Source organism: Mirounga leonina, unplaced genomic scaffold (genome assembly GCF_011800145.1).
Source record: "Mirounga leonina isolate KUSES-001 unplaced genomic scaffold, KU_Mleo_1.0 Mir_151, whole genome shotgun sequence".
Lineage (NCBI taxonomy): Eukaryota > Metazoa > Chordata > Mammalia > Carnivora > Phocidae > Mirounga > Mirounga leonina.
This window is the reverse complement of record NW_023270377.1, coordinates 91,991,882-92,012,648: the sequence shown is the minus strand read 5'-3', so window position 1 is coordinate 92,012,648 and position 20,767 is coordinate 91,991,882. Positions and strand designations below refer to the sequence as shown.

General features: G+C 36.9%; 1 protein-coding gene across 2 annotated transcripts in view; it reads left to right on the top strand.

Annotated features, from left to right (window-relative positions):
• Positions 1-20,767, top strand: part of R3HDM1 (R3H domain containing 1) — a 195,647-nt gene that overhangs the window by 46,863 nt on the left and 128,017 nt on the right. The window contains exon 1 of one of the 2 annotated variants that reach the window (XM_035008137.1): positions 6,768-6,786. The exons of the other annotated variant lie outside the window; for it this stretch is intronic. The gene's annotated coding sequence lies outside the window, so the exon portion shown is untranslated. Of the gene's footprint in view, positions 1-6,767; positions 6,787-20,767 lie in introns of those variants that run through there. 2 annotated transcript variants of the gene reach the window in all.

The window sequence follows — 20,767 nt, the reverse complement described above, 5'->3', positions numbered from 1 at the left end:
ATAATGTTTGTATCTCTCACCAGACTATCTGTGGTATAAAGAATACATTGGAAAGGGACATGGCTATTTTAAAGCTAGAGAGACCAGTTCCCCTGCTTGGGGAAATCAAGCAGGAAGGCAATAATGGTAATGCGATGGAATCCCAACATTTATTTTTATTTATTTATTTATTTATTTATTTATTTATTTATTTATTAATCCAAACATTTAGAAAGTAGATTGCAAGACCCTTGAGGGCAGGGTTGTCCTGTTTGCCATTAGATCCATAGCTGGGAGACGCTCATGAATCCTGCCTTAAAGTCATAAATCCAGTTCCTGCCTGTGGAACATTTCACTTTACCTTTACCTGTCTCGATGCCTTACTTCTGTAATTAACTGTGAAAGTCTGTGAAATATTGATTCAGTTCATCTAACTGGGGAATATCTTACTACTCTAGAATCTTCTCTGTGTGCCATGTTGAGTTGGATGATTGGGCTTGTTTATTTGCTCCCTTGCTAATTTGTTTACTTGATTTTGGTGGGGATGAGCTTGGGTAGATAAGAAATTAGTGATTCTGGGACACCTGGGTGGCTCAGTGGCTTAAGCGTCTGCCTTCAGCCCAGGTCATAATCCCAGGGTTCTGGGATCAAGTCCCACATCGGGCTCCTTGCTCATTGGGGAACTTGCTTCCCCCTCTGCCTGCCCCTCCCCCTGATTGTACTGAGTCTCTCTCTCTGACAAATAAATAAAATCTTAAAAAAGAAATTAGTGATTCTGCCCCATGTCAGTTTTCATGCCAAATGTCCTACTTACTATAGTAGCATCAACATTCTTTCCCTTACCCAGTTTTTAGTGTTTGGTGGATCGTTGACCTAACCTTCCCTGTCATTTCATCAGTCGTCCATAACTTGCCAAGTTTTGCCTTGAAGTGTCTCCACTGCCTTCATTTTCTTTCCTAAGTAGCACTCCATCTGCAACCATAGTCATCTTATATCTAGATTATTATAAGAACCTCCCAGGTTACATTATTACTTTCTTTGCCTCATTATCCTCAACTTAGATTCACAGTTATTTTGACTTTAAGTTTTGACCCTGAATTATCTCAGTGAATTTAATTTTTTGACAGAATGGTAGTAAATGAGATAATAGATGAGGGCTTTGTAATATATATCCCTTAGCTCTTGCTTTATTCTTCTTTAAAATCTTTCCATTTTAAACTCTAATGTTTGATTTTTAAGGTCTTTCATAATTGAGCCAATATTTGTTTAGCCTTAATTTCTACAGAGGAAGGGAATCGTGTACTAATCAAGAGTAAAGGCTGTAGAATTTAAATCCAGCCTCCCATCTTGGGTCTGACACTACACAAGACAAATCACTTAATCTGGTTGTACCATTGACTTTTCAACTTTAAAATAGGGATAATAATGTCTCCTTTAGGGTTATTGTCATGAGGTCTAATTAAATTAACATTTACAAACTGCTTGCTACCTAGCATACTACATTTGCCACATTTTTCTGACATTGGTAACAAATAAAAGTGTATTGACATTAATCGTAGGTGATCATTACTGAAGCACTCAAAACATGTATATTTTTGTAATATAACTGCACGTATGTATTAATTGGACAGGAAACACTTAAGACATGAAGTAGTTTCACTTTGGGGGAGGTAATATCAGGTTCAGCATATGTTAAAAATGCTGAACATAGCATCTAAATGTAAGTAATAAGACAACTGGAGACTCGTTAGGACAGGACACAGGAAAAGCAATCAAGGAGTGAACTTCATTGTTCACAAGATGAAAGGAATCCATCCTATGAGGGACATAATCCCTTCATTTGTATACTATCCACCTTTGCAATTTATTAAATGCACTGATTGCAAACAAGCCAACAGTTAGGCCAGATTAATTTGGGGCCATTTGTAAGTAGTGTGTGATAAAAACTTGTTAAAGAATCTGATTAGCAAGGCACTTGTGTGGCTCAGTCGTTTAAGCATCCGACTTGTGGTTTTGGCTCAGGTCGTGATTTTGGGATCCTGGGATGGAGCCCTGAGTTGGGCTTTGCAGGGAATCTGCTTGGGGGGCTCTTTCTCTGCCTCTGCCCCTCTCCCCACTCACACGCGCTCTCTCACTCTCTCTCAAATAAATAAATCTTTAAAAAATCTGATTAGCTAGTTTATACTACCATCCAGTTTACAGTAAGACAGGCAGTCATCATGTCACTTCACTTCTAAGCTTTAGTTGCCAAACTATAAAATAAGGTGGGGACTAGGTAAGAGTGTTCTTGAGGTTCATTGCAAATGTATAAAATTCTGTTAGTTATTTCATAAATCAACAAAAGCATTTTACTAAAGGTGTATGATATAAATAGAAGTGTCTTGACCAAGCCAAGACTCAAGATTTTCGTACTTTTATCGTTTATTGACAATTATTGGAAATAAGTGTTTCTATTGAGCGGGCTATTCTGGCTGAAAAATAAAAATAGACACAGGAAATGAATTTCTTCTTTTTATGTTGCTGTGATTTCATTTTCAGTAAAAGTAGCAGAATCTTAAGGAAATGAGGAAATTGCCAGGGTTCAAATGTATCTCTAACACAGAATACCACATGGAGAGACTAGCTTACTCAGTAGCACAAGGAGTGTGTTAGGGGGTGGAGGGAGGTGTAGAAACCCACATTCTTTGGCATGGAGTAGTGGAAAGAACCCTACCTTAGCAGGATAATGTCTTCTGCATTTTATTTTTTAATACTTTAAAGTGAAGTATTTTTTACCAAATTACAGAGTTTTTGAAAGGAAAATATATTTGCTAATAGAGTACTGCCTTATGACAGTCTCCCTGCCCCCCTTTTATAACATTATAAAGAAATAATAATCCTAATAAAAGTACACCACAGTTTAAAAGATATGTCAAATTCCATACATAAAAAAAGCTACAATAGATTAAGACTTTACCTCAAAAAGAAAAAAGGAAGGAAGACTGCTAGAACAGGTTATACAGAAAAGTTTAAAGATAGTAGTATAATGAGCATCCAAATACCTTCTGGTTTGACCAGTTCTTAATATGTTGCCATATTTGCTTGTTCTGTCTCTTTGGCTAATGTATTTTTATCATACCCCCAAATTTTAATATTGATAAAAATTTCATCTCATATAGTAACCATACGATTGACACCTCCCCCCAGTTGTTTGTAAATATCCTTCATAGTTTTTTTAAGAATCCAGAATCCAGTCAAACATAACACTTCATATTTGTTGTCATATCTCTCTAGTCTTTCATAATTTTGCTTATTTTTTTCATAATATTGATATATGAAGAGTTCAAGCTAGCTGTCTTATAGAATGGTCCACAGTATAAATTTGTCTGATTGTTTCTTCACGACTAGATTCAGCTGAAATATTTCCAGAGGAATATCACATAGGTTGTTATTTTTGTCCCCTACTGCATTACATCAGGAAGCCTGTGATGTTAAATTTGGTCACTTGGTTAAGGTAGAGTCTGCAGGTTGTAAACATATCTTTTACTCTTTGTAATTAAAAGTTAACCATAAATTGGAGACTATCTTATGCAGTAACTGTCTTTCACCCAGTAGGTTGTGTCATATATTCCTGATCCCTGCCAGAATCTGTTTTTACATTACTAGTTGCAAAATACTGATTTTCTACTTGTAAGAAAATGTTAACTTTTTAAAAAATTAGTTCCCGTAAGATGTCCCTTGCTTATGGTAATCATTTACTCTTTTTATTTACAATGTCTTGGGAAATATGTGAGAGAACTAGATTCAGATGTTGTTTTCACCTTTAAAGATCAGGTACTTTGGGCGCCTGGGTGGCTCAGTTGGTTAAGCGACTGCCTTCGGCTCAGGTCATGATCCTGGAGTCCCGGGATCGAGTCCCGCATCGGGCTCCCTGCTCGGCAGGGAGTCTGCTTCTCCCTCTGACCCTCCCCCCTCTCATGTGCTCTCTATCTCATTCTCTCTGTCTCAAATAAATAAATAAAATCTTTAAAAAAAAAAATAAATAAATAAAGATCAGGTACTTAAAAAAAGTCAAGTGAGAGCTAAGGCACCAAAAAGTTAAGAAAGTTTATCAGGAATGTCAGTAATTAGATTTAGACAATTAAATTTCTGTTATTAGTCCCATAGTTGCCCTAGTTCCTATAATTCGGTTGGGAATTAGGTTTTTACCTTATAATTACAGTTAAACAATATGTTATTAGAGTCAGTATGCTTCAGTTTTTGCAGAGGACATTACTGAACATTCTAAGAAGTATAGTATGAAACTTGAGATGCAAGCAAAAAATGAAATTCTTTAATTCATCTTTCTTTTACTGAGGATTTATTCGCAAAAGTTTTCCTTTGTTACCTGGCCTTGTTGGCATGTTTTAAGCACATTTCTAAGGCATCATAAGAAACCTTTCTAAATCTGTTGCACTGTTTATTTGTGTGGAACACTTAACAGGGTGCAGACAAGGTGACTTAGTAATTAATGATAATAGTATCCATTAATGGTTATTAATGGTATAGTATCCAAAAGGAATATTGAAGGTTCTGTGTCTTATTGGCTAGTTGTAGATGTTCCTAAATGAAAGGTTCATTATTGGGGCGCCTGGGTGGCTCAGTCGTTAAGCGTCTGCCTTCGGTTCAGGTCATGATCCTGGAGTCCTGGGATCGAGTCCCACATCAGGCTCCCTGTTCAGCGGGCAGTCTGCTTCTCCCTCTCCCACTCCCCCTGCTTGTGTTCCCTCTCTCACTGTGTCTCTCTCTGTCAAATAAATAAAATCTTTAAACAAAAAAAAAAAAAGAAAGGTTCATTATCCATGGAATTCACTATTAACATCTAAATCCTTTCCCTTCAGAATCTACTTGACAGTAATGTAACTACATTTTAAAATGTTTAGTTATGATTTTTCACTAATTCAGAATTCCTTGAATTTATAAGGCCTAAAAATTTCCAAAGCTCAAAGAGAAATAGAATCATGTGGAACATTATCATCCACGTATACAAGTGGATTTATCCTGACCTTTCTGACTAGTAGAAATACTCATTTTAATTTTTGCCACAATGAAAGTGAGTTCCTTCATTATTCTGCGTTTTAGTTTGTCCATCTGTTTCATGGCAAAAGACTTTATTATGGTTTTTAAGAAAAGCTGCCTTGAATTTGTTTCTCGTAAGTAACAGATTCTATCTGAGAAAAAATCATTTGTACCCTTTGATAAAAGCAGTAACCATTTATGGAAAAGTCAAGAACTTGGGTATTTGTTTTGGGATTCTCATGCTTGATTTTTCCCTCTTAACACATACCTAGATACCAAAAAGTACAGGGCATGGTAAGGATTGTACGCTGGGGAGGTAGGTACTTTGAGGAACTTTAAGTAAATTAATGTGAAACCTCTCAGTCAAGAATCACTGATAGTAGCTGCTGTTACCACCTTTGTTGTTTGTATAGTCAGGGAAGGTTTTGTGGATTTAAATCTATTATTAAGTCTATTTATAGGACTGAAATAGAGCCTATTTTTGAGAAAGGAATAACATTTCCAAGTTAAAAAGTCAGTGTCTTTTATTTTGCTGTTTGCTAGCTGGTATATAGTGCACTGCTGATGTGTTAGAGCGTATCAACTCTTTAAGACTTAACCTTTTAGTGGCAGAGAAAAGTAGTATGTCTGGTTGGTGGGATACTTTTTTCTTCCAATATACAAGTAATGTATAAGCCTTGTCCGATTAGGATCCGTACAAGATTCCTGTATGCTTACAGAAAGTATGATCTTTGTTTCACAGAATGGGAAACAGACCTGTGCTTTACCCAGCTATCACAGAAATCAATGCTGAGAATTTAAAAAACACATTTGTCTGCTTATTTGATGTTTTACCCAACAGACACGATTGGTTGTCTGTTTTCTTCATTTTATTTTGTGTGTCTGCTCCTAGATATTGAATGTTTAATAAGTTGTTTTGGGTTTTTTTTTTTTATTTCGGTTAATTCCTTTTCTTGTAAGTCCACCACTTGAGCTCATCTAGACAACAAGCATCTGACACAAGGCAGAATTGTCCTCTGATCTCAGTTCTGTTGCTGTCTCCATCTGTTGGTGTGAAGAAGTAATGCTCTTGCCAGAATAAGCGAGCTCATTTTAATTTTAGCAAAAACAAATTAACAAATAAGGAATTATGCTCTTAATTGCATTTTCTTCCTTTGTGACAGTTAAGTCAGTTTGAAGATGCAAAACTCTGATGGGATGTCAGCTTCCGTAGTCAGATTGTCTTTATTTTTTTATAGACTTTTTTGCTAATGATACTAAAAGTGTCAAAGAGAGTTATTAAAAAGCTGATATATTAACCATGCCTAGATTCTATACATTTTGTTTTAGGGAATTCAGAGAAAGATAATTATCTCAACTTTTTTCACCAGTGTGAGGTCAGGAATCAGTGTGCAAAATTTAAGAGTGAGAAATCTCAAAAATCCTGACAGCCTTTGCACATTCACAGTTTCATGGGCTTTTGCATCATTGCTTCTGAATTGCTAATGAAGAGCTCAATATAGCTTCTGATGCATTTCAGATATTCGGGTGGTGACTGGCTAGAGTGTTACTGACATCACAACATACAGCTGTTGACTTTCTATTGTCTCTGAGTCCTCGGCAAGTGCTTTAGACTGCTCTAAAGCAGCGCTCTCCCGATGCCTGACTAATCAGCTAGCTGTGTGTGCAGGAGCTCTGTAGAGGAGCAATGCAGAGCACCAGTTTACAGATACTATGGGAAGTATATCTTCATTCACTCTGTATGATGAAGCAAACACCAATACAATGAAGGTATGTATGTGACTCTTCGTTTATTTGCTAAATGTGTACAAAAGGTAATCAAATATATGAAGAGTTATTCTTCATGTCACTTAGTACCATAATTTTGCTAGGGGCATGTGTGGTAAAATCCTTACCTTGTCCAAAATGAGAGTATGTTTTAAAAATGGGGTTTTTGCTTATTTTTGCAAAGATAGATTTGTTTAGGTTGATAGAATGAGTAGTAGGAGTCATTTACTTCTTAGCCGAGGACAAGTTTCCCCTCCCCTACCCCCAAATTTGTGGTAACTCTTTGTACTGTATTGATTGAACAGTTTATCTGTATGCTCCTTATTATTTGTGTATAGCAGAACAAATTGTCAGTTGGCGAAATGATTTCTTTCAGGTTCATCTCAAATAGACATGCTGTATGGCTTGTTGAATCTTAAAAATTTCATTGTGGAACAAGTGCAGTATAGGTGAGAGTCTTCTTTTGAAAATTAGGAAACTAAGAACCTTAACTTTCAAAGATGATGTTAATTTTTTGTACCCTTTTTAGGGGGAAGAGGTAGAATAATTTTTAAAGTGCTTATAACAGCAATACCTAGATCTGTCATTGCTGTGATTAGCATAATCATACCACATTGCAAAGGAGCTAATGCTAATAAAACTCTGTAATTTTAAAGAACTATCTTATTTCTAATCATACTGTCTAAAAATTTTGACATTTACCTTGATATTTTATAATTCTTCAAAACGGGAATCTCACCATATAGGTGAGGTATACTGAGATGACTAAAATATGTCCATTAGTGTGTAACTGTCTCGTTTGAAAGGTTTTTGAGAGTTTTGCTTCCTTTACACCTAGAGTTAGCCGAAATTTTACCAGTATATGGAATTGCTGTGCTATTTTCAACGCCCCCCCCCATATGAAAGTTATTTTGATCTTGAGAAATAACTCCTCTCTTTTAGAGGAAACAGGAGGAAAATCACTAAATTGCCTGTTATCAATGCTGAATATCATTACTTCTCTTTCTTTTGTTTCTTTCTCCTTCCCAGTTGTGTAAGTAATTAGGATCATGAAAATATTAATAGTTACTAATAAAATTAGGGTCTTTTATCAGATACATTATTTCAGCCTAATGCCAGGAGAATTTCATCATTTCTCTTTTAAGCTTCAGGGTTTCTTTGAAGTTTTATGTTGAGAAGTAGAAAAGAAAAAACTAAATAGCACATTCTCTGAATTCTTGCCTACAACTGCTTTCATCCATCTTTTGTCATATTCTACTTTTTTAAATACCTTTCCTCTTTTTTATTCTTTTTTTTTTCCTTTAGGTTTCTGGTTGCATCTCTCTCTGCCTTCACCTGCCCCATGTGTGTGTGTGTGTGTGTGTGTGTGTGTGAGAGAGAGAGAGAGGGAGAGAGAGAGAGACTTTAGGAGTGTCTCTTCCTGTCACTTCTCTCTCCCTCTTTCCTTCCCCCAGCCCGTTGGTCTTTCCCACTTTGTCTCAGTCTCTCTCCCTTTCTGTCCATCTGTGTGGTGTCTCACGGTCTCTCTTCCTGTCTTTCTTTCTTTTCTGCTCATCTGATTCTCCCTCTTCCTGGTATCTCCCTCTCTGTTTTTGCCTCTCTGTCCCTGTCTAGCCATCTCTGTATCTCCCTCTCTGTCTTTCTCTGTCTATCCCTTTTCTCCCTTTCTGTTGGTCTCTGTCTGTCTCTCCCTCTGCCTTTGTCTCTGGGTTCTCAGTGTGCCCCTTCCTCCATCTTTCTGTCTGTCCTCTCCCCTACCCCTTCTTCCTCACTTACCATCTTCTTACTCTTCTGTGCCTCACCTTCTCCCTACCTCTCTGACCCTCTTTCTGTCTTTCCCATTCTCCCTGACTGCCCTTCTCTTTCTGTGTCCCTCCCTCCCTTTCTTGGCATTTTGCTCACTTTTCACCCTACCCTCAGGTCTTTCTGTCTTTCCTGACCAAGCTTTACTCACACACTTACACTCTCCAATTTTCATTGTCATACAGTTTTTCACTTTTCATTGGAACCAGATCTGCACTTGACTTTATTTTTTTGGTTAATTAATAGTAGTTACTAGTTGCATTTTAATTTATGTTAATTAAACCCTGTGCTTTCTAAAAGATATTAAGGGGTAAATAATTAAATATATTTGAAATAAACAGATTTTACCCTTTGCTCAGTTTCTTTATTTTTAGAAACTTATATTTCAGGCCTTATAAGTAGATTGAAATGACTACATATTGAAATTATCATTTAAAGTGTTTTGCCTTCCAAAGAGACATGTTTACACTGTTAAAGAGAATTCTTTTTCTCTTAAATAATTTTTGAATTTTTCAAGATTTTTAACTTTTCAAGATAATTAAGACAATATCCCACCTCATAATTGTGTTCCAAGTTATGGTAAACTTGTATTATTTTTAATACCTATATGGCTTTTTTTTTATACCATCCTGTATTTTCCAAATGTGTTACATTGGACATATGTTGGGATTTTTTTTCTTTCATTTTTAACTTTTTACTTTGAAATAATTATAGATTTACCGGAAACAGCAAAAATAGTACACAGAGGTCCCATGTGTGTTTTTAAAGATTTTTAAGATTTTTTAAATGCTTTCCTCAAGATTTTGTATCTAGTGTCTCAGTTTTTAAAAATATTCTGAAGAACAAAAATTCACTTAGCATTTACCTGTTTACATAATCACAAACCTAGCAACTGTCATTATACTGTGTTTGCTTTGTTTTGTGAAGCAGATTGAGACAGCAATTTGATGAAGGCAATAGTATTTCTTAAATAGCATTGTGGTTTCGTGATAACTAGCATAGAACTATCTGGGAAGAAAAATTCACAGTTAACAAGTTATGTATGTTTAAAAAGCAAAGAAAGCTATGTAAGATGAAAATCTTCTCAGCAGAGTTAAATGTCATTTTCACATATATCTCTCCTCTGAAATTATGTAGCACTTGTCATTTCTACCTTCTTTTGTTTCCTGCCCTGCTTGTTATAGTTTGCTTCTCTGCTGTTCAATCAGACTCCTGGTCCTGTGGGGTGGGAGTGAAATAGGACCAAAAAGTCATTGTCTCTGTAAACTTTCTCATCACACCTCTCTGGCTGACCAACCCTGATTCTGATTGATACACGTTATCTTTAATAAAGTTAATACAGTGATTTTTATTTTTTCAGACTAAGATCCTCTAAGCCATAGAGTTCCACAGATGTGCTTTAGTAACTAGAGGGAAGCCTGAAGCCCAGTTAATGTCTCTTGACCCAGCCCCACCTTCTCATTTGACAAGAGCAAGGTTGGGGGGAGGGGGGAATGAAGGGAGGGGAAATTGCGTATGTGTGTGAATGCACATATATATATATTCTATATTTTATACACAACATGCATATAAGAATATTACATGTAAAATATAAAATAAGAATTGCTAACTCTAGGATTCATGTATATGCTTCTGGAGAACCAAGAAACCCTGAAAGCCACATGCAAAAATGTCTCTGAGCATACACAAGTATGAGTGCTGCGTTTCTACAGAAAAGATCCTTGGATTTAATAAGACTCTCAAGAGGATCCTTTCATGGTCTAAAAATAATTAAGAATTACTGCTTTATGGTGTCTATAAATCATTACTCAATCTATGTGGATTTAACATTTTCTCTTTCCCTTCATTTTCAAATGCTTAGAAGGGTGTATGATTTCCTCCAACAGGAGGCACTTCCACAAAAATCATATGTAGTTTTTTTCAAGTAGTTTGAACATACACAATGACTGATTACCAAACACATCTGATGTCAAACTACAATACGGGATCACCAGAAAGATACAGCAGAATGTTTTGTTACCTCAGTACTTTCAAAGTACTTTTAAACCACAACTTCTTTTAATAGCTCAAAAAGGAATGCCAAAATCATTGAGGACTGCATGCCCCCATTGAGCTCCAATGAAAGAGTTGTAAAGAAAGCAAGAAATTTATTACATATTAATAACTACTAAAACAATTTGATGTGGACATGGCTAGGAAATAATGAACGAAAGTCATTAAAAAATCAGATCTGAAATGTATTAGACATTGAATTTATTCATTTTTTATAAAAGCCATAGGCAGCTGAACCAGTTAAATTGGACAGAACCTTAGGTGTTTTAAAGAGAAATTTTATCTGCTCATTGTACAAGTTCAGTGTATGGTGTGAATGCTAGAGACCATGAAGGTCTCAGCGGTGTTCACTCATGCCTAGTAGCAGCATCCTCAAGCTATAAAAGTATTTGCACTTTGTTGTACACATCCTTTTGTCGAGTCTGAAGGTAGACGAGGGCAACTGAAAGACAGCACCTGTTCTACCTCAAGCTGTTTTTAAGCTATTTTTACTGACCATGAAATACTCTTTGACTGAAAGAAGAAATAAAACATTTTTGAGCTTTTTTTTCTCCCTCCAATCATAATCCCTAGGTGCTTTCTTGAAAGAGGGTTGTGATCCTTTGTTAGAAAGAATGTAGTTGGCAGTTCAAGAAATAAAGAGTGGCATATCAGTAGTTATAAAACAGAATGCCAATTGTAACCTAAATTAAAATCCTATAAAGGAAACAGATTTTGTTGTAAGAAAGAAATGGGTTGTTGGGTCTACTGATTCAAATGCTAGAGAGAATATGAAGTTTCACATGTTGATGAAATATATTAAGCCATCAAAGAACCTTTGGGTGGATTAGATACATGTGCCAGAAGCCCAGCATGAGTTTTACTAAGACTCTTTGATGACAGAGCTTAATACTTCTAAGGCCTTCAAAGAATTTTCATTGTGATCCTTTGATAAGAATGAAATGCTCGTCATGGCTAAAAAGTACATGGAGGTAAATTCACTTAGTTATATTAGTTATACAGAGAAAAAAATACCAAATGAAATAGAATTCTGAAGGAGTAAAGGGAACATCACATCACAGTCTAGCTAAAATACCATGAAGACTATAAAGGTTTCTTATGGGACCATCCTAGCACTTGGCACAGTCTATGTAAAGTATATACCTTCTCATTGATGGCATTAGGAATGGCTGAATATGCTCATGATGATGTTCACTTTTATTCGTGAGCTATAAACTACAGATATGCTATGAACCCAGCACAAAATACATTGGTAAGAATGTAACAAATGAGACTAGACAATGCAGAAGGTTGATAACTGCAGTGACTTCTTATACCAGCTAACCTGGAGTTGGGCTTAACTTCACAGGTTAAGGACACAGTACTCCCTACAAATCTACTCTCACTTCAGACACCAAACCACCCTCACTTCTGACCAGCTGGCTATAAATATGAAGGTTCCTATTACCCTCTCAGAATTGATAATTCACTAGAACAACTTAACTCAGGAAAGTGCTAAACTTAAAATTACAGTTTTATTATAAAGGATGCAGTCAGCACCAAAGGAAAGACACATAGGGCCAGATCTAGGAGAATCCCAAATGCAGAGCTTCCCTTGCCCTCTCTCTGTGGAGTTAGGATGCATTGTCTTCCCATTCAGTGATATGTGACAATAGGCAGAATGTTGCCGTCCAGCAATCTCACCCAGGCTTCAGCATTCATAGTTTTTATTGGAGTTTTGTTACATGAAAGATTGAATCATTGGCTGTGCAGTTGAACTCAAACTGCCGCCCCACCCTTCCCTTCTAAGAGGTCATGCTGCTATCGCATGGTTCAAAACCGCAACTTGCTAATTACCTGGTTAGTCTTTCTGGTGTGACCTGTCCCCATCCTGGATCATTCATTAGCATAAACTACTTAGGGGCCCACCATGAGTCACCTCATTAGGGTAAACTATCAGGACATAACCATCAGTAACAAAGACACTCCCATGGCAAGGATTTAGAAGCTACCTCCCAGGAACAAAGGACAAAGGCCAGCCAAATTCTTCATTATACAGTATTTTATTCTCTATCATATTTCTTGGTGTTCTGTATTAGGTAAATAATTTACTTTTGTGGTTCTCATTATTTAGAAGAGAAAAACTTGAGTTCCAGACTGAATACATCAATATTTCTCCCTCCAACCAGTTCCCTCTAACCAGTTCCATTGCTTAGAAGCATCTGAGTAGATAATACACTATTTAAAGAATGAACTATAATCATTTAAACTCAGTATGGAATAAAAATCCATGTTCTCTCTCCTTACGTGCCCATTATCTTAAGTTCTTGTCTCATCCTCATTATCTGTGCCCAGTTTCCAGGAATCTAAACCTTTAAATGTTCTTTGTTTATTTCCCAAAGCATGATCAGATGGTAAGACCAGTCGTTTTTTCTCTTTGTAGTCTTTAAAAGAGATTTTGTTATGTGCCAAGAGAGCTTATTAGAACTTGATCTATCTCAATCCTACATTTAACACAAAAGTAGGGAGCTCCCAGTTTAATCCCAGACTGTGATAGGTTTAGAATTAAGGCAAAATACATTTTATCCTCACTACCACTGTACTAAGAGGTGGTTAATAAAGCTTTCAACTATGGAGTTACATTAATGGCCCTCACATATTGCATTGTCTCTTGCCTTCCTCTCCCAATATCTAAATGCCTTTAGAATCTCGCCAGGTTACCCCAAGATTCTCCAGGTATTTCCTGGGAGCTCCTGAACAGCTCTTTTGTAGTATTCCAATTTTGTCTTCTGGCGCACTACAGTTTTGGTAGTGCTTGCCATAATTGCTCATGTCCCTGCCCAAGGTTCCATCTCCTAGAGCATCCAACATTAGTCTTCAGGGTACCATATTCCCTAGAGTCTTCTGTTCCTGGCTCCATCACATGGGTACCGTAAAGCTTTTTGTCTCCCACTTCTCTGCTGCTTTGGTTCACTAATGAAAACATTCCCTTTAGCTTCTGCTTTGGCTCAAACTAGGGCCCCTGCTACATAAAGATACATGTAGAGCTCTTTTAGTACTCTAGCTTTCCTAGTTTCTAACTTTTTACCTTTTGATTTGGTTTTACCTTTTGATTTGATTTTTTTTTAATTTTTTTTTTTTTTTTTTTTTTTTTTGCGAGAGAGAGCACGAGAGGGAGGAGGGTCAGAGGGAGAAGCAGACTCCCTGCTGAGCAGGGAGCCCGATGTGGGACTCGATCCCGGGACTCCAGGATCATGACCTGAGCCGAAGGCAGTCGCTTAACCAACTGAGCCACCCAGGTGCCCTGATTTGATTTCTTTTTAAATCAAATCTGTTTTTAAATTAAATCTCTTTTAGAGACAGCGCGCGCGCATGCGCGCGCGCGCACACACACATGCAGGCTTGGGGGAAGGGCAGAGGAAGAGAGAGAGAAGCAGACTCCCCTCCTGAGCAGGGAGCGCAAAGCAGGGCTCAATCATACAACCTGAGCCAAAATCAAGAGTCAGATGCTTATCCAACTAAGCCACCCAGGCACCCGTGGCATTACTAGGCTTCTTAAGCCTGTACCACACAGTACTATAAAGTCAGATCTGGAATGGTTGTGAAAGGACATTTGGCCTGTTCTATAGCCAAATTGCACCTGAGCTATCTCATTTAAATCACTCCCATTACACTGACCTCAGTTACAGAATTATAGAAACCCTGAATCTTGTAGTCTACAGACTTCTGGAGAACTGTGCCTAAATGGTCCTGGATGTAGGTGTCAGCCTTAAAGAGCCTCCCCTTAGAGACTCACTCCAGGACTTATCCTCACCCACTGTTCTCCCCAACCCCTACAGTCATCCCAACTTCCTGACTTCCAGCAAGAAATGTTCTGGGTAAAATAGAAAATGTATTTATTAGATATGAATTCCCTCAGTTTCTGAGGACAATGAATACTTTTAAGGTCTCTGCCTCTATTTGTGCTCCCGACCCCGTTTTTTTTCTTTTCTTTCCACTTCAGATTTTTCTTCTAATTCTTACTCTTTTTTCCTCTTAAACCTCCAGCCTCTCTCTCTTTTCTCTTCTGGCTTCTCTTTGGCCTACACACTTTCCATCCTGACAGTGTTCCACTAACTTTGCATCTTCTGTTAACTTTGTTGCCAAATCTGGTAGACTCTTTTTGTTCCTCCACCTCTCTACTCATCATCTGTAAGGGTCTGTGGTGCCCTAGGGATTCTATCCTAAGCCTACTTCTTGTCTTGCTTGGTGGGTCCTTATCAATTTCATCTATGTTGATAATTCAAGGCTTCCATCTATCCAGTGATTATACCCAAATAAATAGAATCAGCCCTGCCTTCTCTCCTTAGCTCCAGGTCATCCAACATCCTGTTAGATTTCTCCACCCAGATGTCCTGAAGGTACCTTAAACTTACTGTGTTCATAACAGAAATCATTGTTCTGCACCAAATCCTTTTTTCCCCCTCAGATATTTCCTGTGTCGTGGGTAGCAAGCACCACCTACACCTTCACTGTGTTGTATCATAACTATTTCAGTCATCACAGCCCTAACCTTTTCCCTGACCACTCCTGTATCTAGTTGGCTTCCCCCAGGTAGTTACTTTCTGTTATATCTCTTCATTTCTAGAGGCAATAATGTAGGTAATGGCTAATAGCAAGGGCTCTGGAACCATACTATCTGAATTCAAATTCTAACTCTGCCACTCAGTAGTCGGCAAGCTGATTACCCTTTCTCTGCCTCACTTGCCTTGTTTGTAGAATTGGGATAATAAGAGTACCAGCCTTATAGGGTTATTATGAGGATTAAATTAATTAATACAGTGAAAGCTTTGGGAATAGTGCTTTGTGAATAATAATAGGTATTTCAGAGTTTGTTGTTAATATTATTGCTTTTAACACACATATCACAATCAGTAATTATCTTGACTTTTTCCCTGCTGTAGAATGGAAGCAGTTTGAGTAAAAGGGTCCTATCTGCCTGTTTCACTGCGATATCCTTAGCAGTCAGAGCAGTGCTTAGCACATAGTACCTAACCAAAAGATCAGAATGAATGAATGAAATCTCTTTTTTCCTTTTCAGCCTTCTCAGTCCTTTGTCTAGGCTCCAGTCACTTTCCACCACAATTCTTATAACATTTTACCTGGTAGAACAGAGTCCATCTACAATTGTAACTGAAATAATTCTCTATGGCTTCTCTTGAAATACGTTCCTCTATTATTCAGGCTTTCTATCCCTCATGAGATCAAGGGTAAACTTCTAGTCTTAACTTCAAATATATCCACCCTTTGATGCTATTTTCCTATTGTTTGTTTTTAGAACATGTTTTTAATGAAAAATGTCAAGACCAAAAAAAGAAGCATTACAGCAAAAATTCAGTACTTACTACTCAAAATTAGCAATGCTGACCTTTTGTTATATTTGCTACGTCTTTTTTTTTTTTAAGAAATAGAATAATAATAAAGACATGATTGAAGTCCCTTTTCTGTCTCACCTGAATCCTTTTCCTTTCCCTCCCCAGAGAGAATTACGTGAAATAGATTTGTACCTTTACCATCAGTGCTTGAGCGGTTTTTAAATGTTTATGTAAGTTGCATTGTATTGTAGAGATAATTCTGCTTTTTCGCTAAACATTCTGACATTCTTTTGGAGACTTGTATTGCTACAACTTTAGTTCATGCATTTTAACTGTTTATCATACGGTGCAGTAGGAGTATACTACAGTTCTTACACTTTAAAAAAAAAAATCAATGCCTCTATTGGTAAACATTTGGTCTTTCCCATTCTTTGCTTTTAAATAAAACAATTCGGTGGATATTTTTGTACATGTCTCCTCATGCACATATAAGTGTTTCTTTAGTGTGTAGATCGAGAAGTAGAAGTGCTAGGCTGTAACATAAGGAATTTAAACCTCATCTGAGATCACAGATTGTTTACTAAAGTGAACTCACAGCAGCTGAGAGTTCCCATTCCCCATGCCATCACACCTCTAGGTATCATCAGTTTTTTTTGGTTTGTTTGTTGGTTGATTTGTCTTCACCTCGAACATATATACTCTCTTTCCATTAAATGGGCTTCTTTTTCCTATCTTCCCGATTTCTCCACTGAGAATGCAACATGCTCTTGTAACATCTTACGTCTCTGTAACACTTCTTCTCTAAAAGTAATTTGTTTCATAGTCTTGTAAGGACTCTTATTTGCACCCATTCTTCAACTTACCAAGTCTTTTCCCCTCTCCTTAAATATCATCTTAAAATTATTTTATATAGTTGTTGATAAATGTCGTTGCTAACCATCTCTCTTGGGTTTCACCAACTCCATTAGGTCAATGTAGTTCTTTCTCTTTTGCTCTTGTAAAACATAGCTAATACTTATTGCAGCTTTGTTGCTTTCTGTGGTTCCTCATTACATTTCTGGATGGTAGCAGCTGTTTATAAATCACATAGACATTTAGCATTTTGAAATATTGGTGCTTATATTCTTCTTCAAGTAACTGACTCTGAGAATGTAAATTTTCATTCTTTCTAAATAGAGCATAAGCCGTTTTCCTTGTCGTTCTCACCAGAGGCCCATGACCAATTGGTTGTGTTGATTGCTGACCTTAAGAGAAGAAGCTGATGTGTGTTGGTCTTGTGCAACTTGGTTTATTTTCTAAATTTGCCTGCCTGATTACATGTTTTACTCTGAAGGAAGAAATAAGCACTGCGTTCATCTAATGAAATGACACTGAATAACCAGGTAGTCATAAGGGAATAAAAATGCAGTGTGCTTTGCCAAATTCTCTTTCAGATAACTTCAGTAATGTAATTCTTTTTTCCCTCAATACTCGTGAAGAGTACTTAATTTTTACCTGTATGAGCCATATTTCTTCCTCATAACAAAATTAATTGATTTTTTGATGTTTTGTTAACCTGGAGTGAACTGATTTTCTTCATGTGAAAGTAGACTATTTATTTTTGTAAATGCCTAACTTTTCAGTTCTTTTGTGCTGTAGAACCAAATATTAGACCCCAGGCATAATAAACTAATCCTTTGAATTAGCAGTATTGTATTTTTGTTGCTGAAAATTCTATCTGAAATTTTCACTAAAGAAACTACACATTCATGGATTGCATATACTAGTCTGTCTTTTCAAATATTGATCCCAATTCTGTCTTGCTTTGTTTCCTTGAAGAAGATACTTAAGTATTCATATTTATCATTTGTAAACTACTAGGCTTCACATTGTTCCTTAGCCACAAACTGAATCCTTATTGCCAACCAGGTATACCTTGTTTGATAGTGATGATTACAGAGATAGGGAGATTAAGAGAAACTGGATGATTATGCAGCAGTTCTGATATTTCGGTAGTGATCAGCTTTATTGACCACTATAAGTTAATAGTGCTGCCCTGCTGTGCAGCAAAGAACAATACATAGTTCCTATCCATGTGAAAAGGCTAAGTTTACTTTTTGTAATGAACACAATGCTAAGGGAGTTAGTACATGTTGTAAGAACTCTTGAGGGGCGCCTGGGTGGCTCAGTTGATTAAGCGTCTGCCTTCGGCTCAGGTCATGATCCCAGAGTCCTGGGATCCAGCCCCATGTTGGGTTCTCTCTCTCCCTCTGCCTGCCGCTCCCTCTGCTTGTGCGCGTGCTCTCTCTTTTCCGTCTGTCAAATAAATAAATAAAATCGTTTTAAAAAGAAGAAAGAACTCTTGAAATAAAGGTGTTCTCTAAATACAGACTGCCCCCCTTCTGGGTACATAGGACTGATGATAGAGCACTGTGGGTAAGAAAGAGCCTGGAGTGGGACACCTGTGTGACCTTGGACAAATCACTTAATTTCTCTGTGCCTTAGTTTCCTAATCTGTAAAACAGGGGTGATAACAGGACCTACTTAGAATTATTGTGAGCTCTAAATTTATTAATTATGAAAGGTAGTAGAACAGCACCTGGCACGTGGTAAGCTATATATTAGTATTAATTTTTGGTGGTAATTATTTGTGTTTCTTTTGTAGATTGCCTATTCCCCATTTCTCTCTTTTTTTCTCCTCTTGATTTATAAAAGCTTCTTTACTTTAGATACTTTGACCCTTTCTCTTGGAAGTAGATTTTATCATTTGCCTTTTAATCTCTTTGTTATACTTTGTCATACAGAAATATTAAAACTTTATTGTAAGTTTTATTAATATATCTTTGATAGCTTCTAGATTTTTACATCATGCTTGGTAAGGGCTCTCCCAATAATTATAAAAATATTTCTTGTATTTCCTTGTACTTTTATAGTTTGTTTTTTTTTTTTTTTAGGTTACGATCTTTAATTTTACCTTTGATTCCCTTTTGCTTATGGTGCCAGGTGGGTGCAAACCTTTTTGTGCATGTGGTTCTGAAGATTTTATTATTTATACAGACGTTTATCTTTTGTTGGCTACCTGGTAGCACAGAAATTGCATGTAATCAAATCTCTGACTTGTTCCTAATAATAACATGTTAGCAGTCGCAAGAATGTTTATTCAAAGTTGAATATGAATTTTGAGCACATATATCCATCTCTTTTAGGTTGAAACAGATTGAGACAATTTTTAAATACCAGTAACAGGTACTCACATGTATGCACTTAACAAATACCAACATTTTGCTAACTTTCTCTAAGTTGCCTTTCTGTTGTAGAAACTTAGCAAATTTATATACATTTTTAAATTGCTTTCACTTACTGTATAACAATTTACTACATTAGAGTGACTCCTAATTGTTATGGCAGAGACACCATATGCCATCCCGATCTTGTAGCTTCCTATACTTGACCCCCACATGCCCATACAGCCTTGAGTAACTCCAGAAGTGTAGGCATTATGCCAAGATAAAAAGGTTTTTGTTTTAGTGAGTTCCAAAAAGCTGTATTATCCCTTTTATTTGAAGATGTGGAGAGGAAAAACATTTTTATTTAAAACATTCAGTCTTGGGGTGCTTGGGTGTCTCATTCGGTTAAGCGTCGGACTGTTGGTTTCGGCTCAGGTCATGTCTCATGGATCAGAGGATCGGGCCCTGCATAGGGCATCTTGCTCAGCAGAGTCTGCTTGAAGATTCTCTCCCTCTGACCTACCGCCACTCACTCTCTCTCCCTCTCAAATGAATAAATAAATCATAAAAAAACCCAAACATTCAGTCTTCTCAATAAGTTTATGAGTGAAATGTTCCTTTTCCTACTTTACAGCTCAGAAAATTGTGGCTCAGAAAGATTAAGTGATTTCCAAAGTCATAACTGGCAGAGCTGGGTTTTAAACTCTGGTGTAATGCTAATGCACTTGATCATTATCTCTTTCCCAGGAAATAATAACTGGTCATTTTGGTTCAAAATCATTTATTTATTTAGTTTGTCAAGTGTGGAATATTGACAAGTATTGGTTATCACATTGGTTGTGTGATTTGGGACAGGTCATTTGACTTCTGGGTGCTAATAGCTTGCATGGTAAATTATTAGATTCAACTAGGTGGTTCCTAAGGTTCATTGGGGTTCCTCAGAACTGAGTGTTTACCTCTTTATATTGTGTCCTCCTTACTCCTTGCAGCTATTGCCTTTTTTAGTTCTTTTTTTTTTTTAAGATTTATTTATTTTAGTGAGAGAGAGAGCACATGCAGGGGGAGGGGCATAGGGAGAGGGAGAGAGAGAATCTCAAGCAGGCTCCATTCTCAGTGTGGAGCCTGACATGGGGCTCGATCTCACAAGCCGGAGATCATGACCCCAGCCAAAACCAAGAGTCAGACACTTAACTGACTGAGCCATCTAGGAGCACCCCCCGCCTTTTTTTCTTATATGGATTATAGCCTTGCTTTGCAATTTCAAACTTAAGGGATTCATGATTGAATCCCAAGTCCTTTACTAAAAAAAAACCACACACATAATAATTTGGGTGCTTAGTGGGTGCTGCCATCTTGTGTCTACCATTTTATGAGACAAAAAGTTAAAAATTAGAAAAATTAAATTGAAGTATTTTTTGTTTTTGTTTTTTATGAAAATTAAACAAAACAGTTATTTGATTTAGTGGCTTAGCAGCCTCGATGAAATAGAGAGGACGGTGTCAGAAGACAACTTGGACATTTGTTGATCCCTCCTCTTATCTCTTAGTCATTGAAATTGAGATGTGAAAACTAATGTGAATCTATATCAGG